Genomic DNA, 7,611 nt, shown 5'->3' on the forward strand with positions numbered 1-7,611 from the left:
GTCTTTGTTCTAGTCTCCCCGGTTACGACCTGTTTTGCCTGTCTTGACCCTGAGTCTGCCTGCCGTCTACGTATGCCAACTATTACGAACCCCTGCCTGTCCTCGACCTGCCTTTTGCTTGCCCCTGTCTATTCAATACATCTCGGAGACTTCAACCATCTGCCTCACGTGTCTGCATCTGGGTCTCATCCTGAGTCATGATACATATGATGTTCCTGTCCTCTGGGAAGTCCCATCATTCTCGCCAGTGATGGGAAAAGTACCTAATTGTCATGCTTGAGTAAAAGTAAAGATACCTTAATAGAAAATGACGCTGACAGGAGTAAAAGTGAAAGTCATCCAGTAAAATTCTACTTGATTAAAAGTGCAAAAGTATTTGGTTTTAAATATATCAAAAGTAAATGTAGTTGCTAAAATATAATTAAGCATCAAATCTAAACGTGCGAGTCATTTCAAATTCCTTACATTAAGCAAACCAGATGGCACCCTTTATATATATATATATTTACTGCTCAAAAAAATAAAGGGAACACTAAAATAACACATCCGAGATCTGAATGAATGAAATAATCTTATTAACCTGTTGGGGATAGGGGGCAGTATTTGCACGGCCGGATAAAAAACGTACCCGATTTAATCTGGTTATTACTACTGCCCAGAAACTAGAATATGCATATAATTATTGGCTTTGGATAGAAAACACCCTAAAGTTTCTAAAACTGTTTGAATGGTGTCTGTGAGTATAACAGAACTCATATGGCAGGCAAAAACATGAGAAGATTCCTTACAGGAAGTGCCGTCTCTGACCATTTCTTGGGCTTCTACACTCTCTTTATTGAAAACTGAGGATCTCTGCTGTAATGTGACACTTCCTACGGCTCCCATAGGCTCTCAGAAGGCGGCAAACCGGTGAATGATGTCTTTGGAGCCCCTGGATGAAAAACATTAGCGCATTTGGATAGTGGTCGATCAGAGGACAATGAAACTGAGGCGCGTGCACGAGGCGACACCATGTTTTTATTTTTTCGTCTTTGAACTGAAACAGGGTTTCCCGGTCGGAATATTATCGCTTTTTTAAGAGAAAAATTGATTTTAAACAGGGGTTGACATGCTTCGAAGTACGGTAATGGAATATTTAGAATTTTTTTGTCACGAAACGCGTCGGGCGCGTCACCCTTCGTCACCCTTCGGATAGTGTCTTGAACGCACGAACAAAACAGAGGATATTTGAACATAACTATGGATTATTTTGAACCAAACCAACATTTGTTGTTGAAGTAGAAGTCCTGGGAGTGCATTCTGACGAAGAACAGCAAAGGTAATAACATTTTTCTAATAGTAAATCGGAGTTTGGTGAGGGCCAGACTTGGTGGGGTTCAAAATAGCTAGCCATGATGGCTGGGCTATCTACTCAGAATATTGCTAAATGTGCTTTCACCGAAAAGCTATTTTAAAATCGTACATAGCGATTGCATAAAGGACCTCTGTATCTATAATTCTTAAAATAATTGTTATGTTTTTTGTGAACGTTTATCGTGAGTAATTTAGTAAATTCACCGGAAGTGTTCGGTGGGAATGCTAGTTCTGAACGTCACATGCTAATGTAAAAAGCTGTTTTTTGATATAAATATGAACTTGATTGAACAAAACATGCATGTATTGTAACTATCCCTCAGGAGACCATCCTCCACCTCATCAGGAGCATGCCCAGGCGTTGTAGGGAGGTCATACAGGCACGTGGAGGCCACACAGACTACTGAGCCTCATTTTGACTTGTTTTAAGTGTTCCCTTTATTTTTTGAGCAGTGTATATATATATATACACATACATTTTTTACGGATAGCCAGAGGCACACTCCAACACTCAGACATCATTTACAATGAAGCATATGTGTTTAGTCCACAAGATCAGATGCAGTAGGGATGACCAGGGATGTTTTCTTGATAAGTATGTGAATTGGACCATGGTCCTGTCCTGCAAAGTATTCAAAAATGTAAAGAGAACTTTTGGGTGTCAGGGAAAATGTATGGAGTAAAAAGTAACGTTTCTTTAGGAATGCAGTGAAGTAAAAGTAAACGTAATCAAAAATATAATAGTAAAGTACAGATACTCCAAAAAACGACTTAAGTAAAAATACTTTAAAGTACTACTTAAGTACTTAATTAACTTGAAATAATGTGGTTGGGTCCTGTTATAACACGTACTACTTAAGTACTTTACATCTCGCTCATGACAAGGTGGTGTAGACATCATCGCAACAGGCCTAACTGTAGGTATCATCCCAAGGTGGAGTAGGTAGCATCCCCTTTCATGTCGCTGTAGGCTCAGTTGGTTTCACCAGTTCATATAGACTTCTCCCTCATCCCCAGTCTGGGCCTGACTCCTCACCAATATGGTGATAGCAGACACTACATCTAATGACTGCATGCATGTGTCTAATAACTACAGAATTGTGGTCCACTACATATTGTTCGATAATGATTTCTTTGTCTACATATCCATAATGCATTCATTACACATCTATAAGCATTTCATGAACTTGTTATAACAGGACCCAACCACATTACATGTGAATTAAGTGTATCCATAGCATATCTATAGCCCATGCTATGCAATAACTCTTATTTAGGTATCTTAATAGATGCATTATTACAATGACAGCGTACTGTAATTTTTATGGCTTTTTTCTAAAGTGTGCTTCTGCCATACCAGTGTTCGCTAGTGAATATGCCAAAAGGCCGAACCACATTTAGAAAATGATGCAGCCCAATTTTCCATCACTGGCCGGTATAGGCCCGTAACTTAAAGTCTTTACTGAGGTCAATGGTGCATGAACATCCCCACAGGTTTGCATCCTCAGGGTAAATTTTACAGATCAAGTCGTGTAGTTGAGGGTCATATCATAACTCTTTCGTAACTAAAGTTGGTCATACTGGTCTATAATGCACACATGAACTGTCTATGTATTGAATTCTATGCAGTCAATGTAAAGTCAAATCTATTTATTTTCCCATTCATAAAGCATTTATAGCTAAGCACTTCATGGTAAATAACTGTGCAGTTTGCCACTCTGATCTATAACACTATTAAAAGGTCTATATGAGTTCTGTGCAGTCAATGTTATTTCATTTTCCCATTCATAAACATGCCTCACTTATCAAAAGAATACTGACAACACAGAATGTTACAGGAAACTTGAACATTTTGTTTACATTTTCCAGGTGTAGCACAGAAAACAATTGAGGACTTGGCTAATTTGACTTTTCTTGAATACATTTAACAAAGATTTATATTCAAACCATTCAAATTCACTTCCCTAGGAGAGGGACGGAAGCAATACTGCAAAGCATTCTGCCAAGAGTTGTTCACAATCTAGTCTGGTTGCAGCAACAACTAGACCTTGTTTCAAATATATCAAGAAATTATGTTATTATGCCTAGCAATCAACAAATGTACATTGTTTAGAACACACGTTTACAAGTCTCGGTCACAAATGACAGCTCCAATAAGCCCCTATGGTGAACAACATGCGAATGAGAGGCTTGTAGAATCATGAATCTTTACATTTTTCAGTTCATCATTCTCCGATCCTGCCTGCCCCCTATGGTGAATGAGAGGCTTGTAGAATCCTGACTCTTTTGAGTTTTCAGTTCACTGTTCTCTGGTAGGGGGTCCTGTGTGCACTGGGCATTACTGACTCAAGTGAATTAAATTAGTCTAAAGGTTTGTTCTTTTGACTGAACGAGTCAAAGATCAGTCAGTAAAAAGAGCCGAACTTCCCATCATTACCTTAAACAGGACAAATTAAGAGACAGAAACCAGTTGCTTCGTTTTGACTGCAGAAGAGAGGTGAGAGGTCAGTGTTACATCACTTCCTGGTGACAATCCAGCCAAAGCGTTCTTCTTGGCTTCTTAGCTATTTTTCTGTTACTAAATGTGCAAAATTTGGGGTGTTACTAGCACGGTTCCATACCCAGGCTCGGGGCTCCAGTTCCTCCAAATCGAGGGGGGTTAAGGGCCGGGCCCTGCAGATGCTGTGTGCTGTTGTGGGGGTTTTCGTGGGGTGCTTCCTCCCCCACCACGTAGTCCAGAGCCCCTGGACCCTGGCTATGCTGGAGATCAAGGAGGACTAGGGCAGCACGGACTGAGATCAGAGTATTGTACTTCTTCACCAACAGGAGGTTCTACCTGTACGTCAAGGACTGTCTGAAAAAGGTGGGGAGGGACGAAGGGTGCTCTGAAACAGCCATCACACACATGTCTATGGTGCAGAACAAGAATGTGTGCCAGCGGCTCCATAGTGAATGGCAGCAGCTCAAGAATTAAAGTCCTAGACCGTAATGGAAAACTGTAATTGATACGGTAAGTTTGGGTATTATCAATAGTAAAATATTCTAAACATTTTACTGCAGCATAGTGTAAATTGTTGTGAGCGGGGAAATAATTGCTTTATTTTGAATGGTACTGTAATTCCACCCCACAGAATACAGTACTGTACCATGTCTTCGGAGCACCAAAAAATGTTTGCGAAAATGCTGTACCAATTCAACTCCTATGTTATTTTGTATCTTACACTTTATTCTTGTGACAGACTTGTGACTTCAATTTCACCATCTCTTTCTTCCTGTTCTTTTTCTCTTTGAGCGTAAACAGTGTAGAAAAGCAGAAGTTTCATAGGAAACTGGAGATTCTAAAAATGATAGATTCACCCCTTACACAATTCCAAGAGGTTTGTGTGAAGCGATGTGAAATTGTATATATCGTTGTTGTGAGCTGCGGTCGTCTGGAATGAGATTAAAGGCTCTACACAATAAGATCCGCCATAGAAGACATCTGCATAGCGGGGGTTTTGGCGGTGTAGGTGGAACTGCATACAGATGTCAAATTCACAAGCAGCTCCTAAAGTGGACATGACCAAATACAAACAGTGTAGCTGTAACGCTTGTCGTCTGTAGAAGAAGGGGACCAAAGCGTGAGTGTTCATATTAATGATTTAATAATAAGAAACACTTCAAACAAACAAGAAAATGAATGACAGCCAACAGTTCTGTCAGGTCACAAAATGTACAAAACAGAAAATAACTACCCACAAACCCCAAAGGAAAACAGGCTGCCTAAGTATGACTCCCAATCAGCAACAACGATGTACAGCTGTCCCTGATTGAGAGCCATACCAGGCCAAAACAAAGAAATACAAAGCATAGAAAAAAGGACATAGAATGCCCACCCAAATCACACCCTGACCAAACCTAAATAGAGACATAACAAAGGCTCTCTCAGGTCAGGGCGTGACAGTAGCTATTCCCTCCGCAAGGCTATCAAACAAGCTAAGCGTCAGTACAGAGACAAAGTGGAGTCACAATTCAACGGCTCAGACACGAGAGGTATGTGGCAGGGCCTACAGTCAATCACTGACTACAAAAGAAAAACCAGCCTCGTCGCGGATCACGATGCCTTGCTCCCAGACAGACTAAACAGCTTTTTTGCTCGCTTTGAGGACAATACAGCGCCACTGACAAGGCCCGTTACCAAAACCTGCGGGCTCTTCTTCACTGTAGCCAACGTGAGTAAAACATTTAAACGTGTTAACACTCGCAAGGCTGCAGGCCCAGACGGCATTCCCGGCGAGTCCTCAGAGCAAGCGCAGACCAGCTGGCTGGTGTGTTTACAGACATATTCAATCAATCCTTAACCCAGTCTGCTGTCCCCACATGCTTGAAGAGGGCCACCATTGTTCCTGTTCCCAAGAAAGCTAAGGTAACTGAGCTAAATGACTACCGCCCTGTAGCACTCACTTCTGTCATCATGAAGTGCTTTGAGAGACTAGTCAAGGACCATATCACCTCCACCCTACCTGACACCCTAGACCCATTCCAATTTGCTTACCGACCAAATAGGTCCACAGACGACGCAATCGCCATCACACTGCACACTGCCCTAACCCATCTGGATAAGAGGAATACCTATGTAAGAATGCTGTTCATCGATTACAGCTCAGCATTTAACACCATAGTACCCTCCAAACTCGTCATTAAGCTCGAGACCCTGGGTCTCGACCCCGCCCTGTGCAACTGGGTCCTGGACTTCCTGACGGGCCGCCCCCAGGTGGTGAAGGTAGGTAACAACATCTCCACCCAGCTGATCCTCAACACTGGGTCCCCACAAGGGTGCGTTCTCAGCCCTCTCCTGTACTCCCTGTTCACCCACGACTGCGTGGCCATGCACGCCTCCAACTCAATCATCAAGTTTGCAGACGACACTACAGTGTTAGGCTTGATTACCAACAACGACGAGACGGCCTACAGGGAGGAGGTGAGGGCCCTCGGAGTGTGGTGTCAGGAGAATAACCTCACACTCAATGTCAACAAAACAAAGGAGATGATCGTGGACTTCAGGAAACAGCAGAGGGAGCAGCCCCCTATCTACATTGACGGGACAGTAGTGGAGAGGGTGGAGAGTTTTAAGTTCCTTGGCGTTCACATCAGGGACAAACTGAAATGGTCCACCCACACAGACAGCGTGGTGAAGAAGGCGCAGCAGCGCCTCTTCAACCTCAGGAGGCTGAAGAAATTTGGCTTGTCACCAAAAACACTCACTAACTTTTACAGATGCACAATCGAGCGCATCCTGTCGGGCTGTATCACCGCCTGGTACGGCAGCTGCTCCGCCCATAACCGGAAGGCTCTCCAGAGGGTAGTGAGGTGTGCACAACGCATCACCGGGTGCAAACTACCTGCCCTCCAGGACACCTACACCACCCGATGTCACAGGAAGGCCAAAAAGATCATCATGGACAACAACCACCCGAGCCGCTGCCTGTTCACCCCGTTATCATCCAGAAGGCGAGGTCAGTACAGGTGCATCAAAGCGGGGACCGAGAGACTGAAAAACAGCTTCTATCTCAAGGCCATCAGACTGTTAAACAGCCATCACTAACATTGAGTATATACTGTACGCTAATACCATCTACTGCATCTTGCCATCTTGATGTAATTAAATGTATCACTAGCCACTTTAAACAATGCCACTTTATAAAATGTTTTCCTACCCCACATTACTCATCTCATATGTATATACTGTACTCTATACCATCTACTGCATCTTGCCATCTTGATGTAATGTGTTTGTTGAGTGTTCCGGGGGTTTTGGTCTATGTTCTAGGTTAATGTTTTTCTATGTTCAGTCTAATTTTTCTACTTCTATGTTTAGGGTTTGTTGATTGACCTTCAATTGGAGGCAGCTGTTCCTCGTTGCCTCTGATTGAAGGTCCTATGTATAGGGGTGTTTGTGCTATGGGGGTTTGTGGGTAGTTGTTTCCTGTTTTGTGTCTGTGCACCTGACAGGACTGTTAGTGTAGTTCTTTGTTTTGTATACGTGATTTGTTTGTTTTTTCCTTCTTTTGATTTAATAAAGAAGATGAGTATACACGTTCCCGCTGCACCTTGGTCCAATCTTTACGACGCCCGTTACAGAACTACCCACCACCAACGGACCAAGCAGCGGGGTAAGGAGCTGGAGAGGAGCTATCGGGAGTCGTGGACCTGGGAGGAGATCCTAGCCGGAGAGGGACCATGGAGGAAGGCTGGAGAGGACCGGGAGTGTTTTGCTGG

Source organism: Salmo trutta, chromosome 25, assembly GCF_901001165.1.
Source record: "Salmo trutta chromosome 25, fSalTru1.1, whole genome shotgun sequence".
NCBI lineage: Eukaryota > Metazoa > Chordata > Actinopteri > Salmoniformes > Salmonidae > Salmo > Salmo trutta.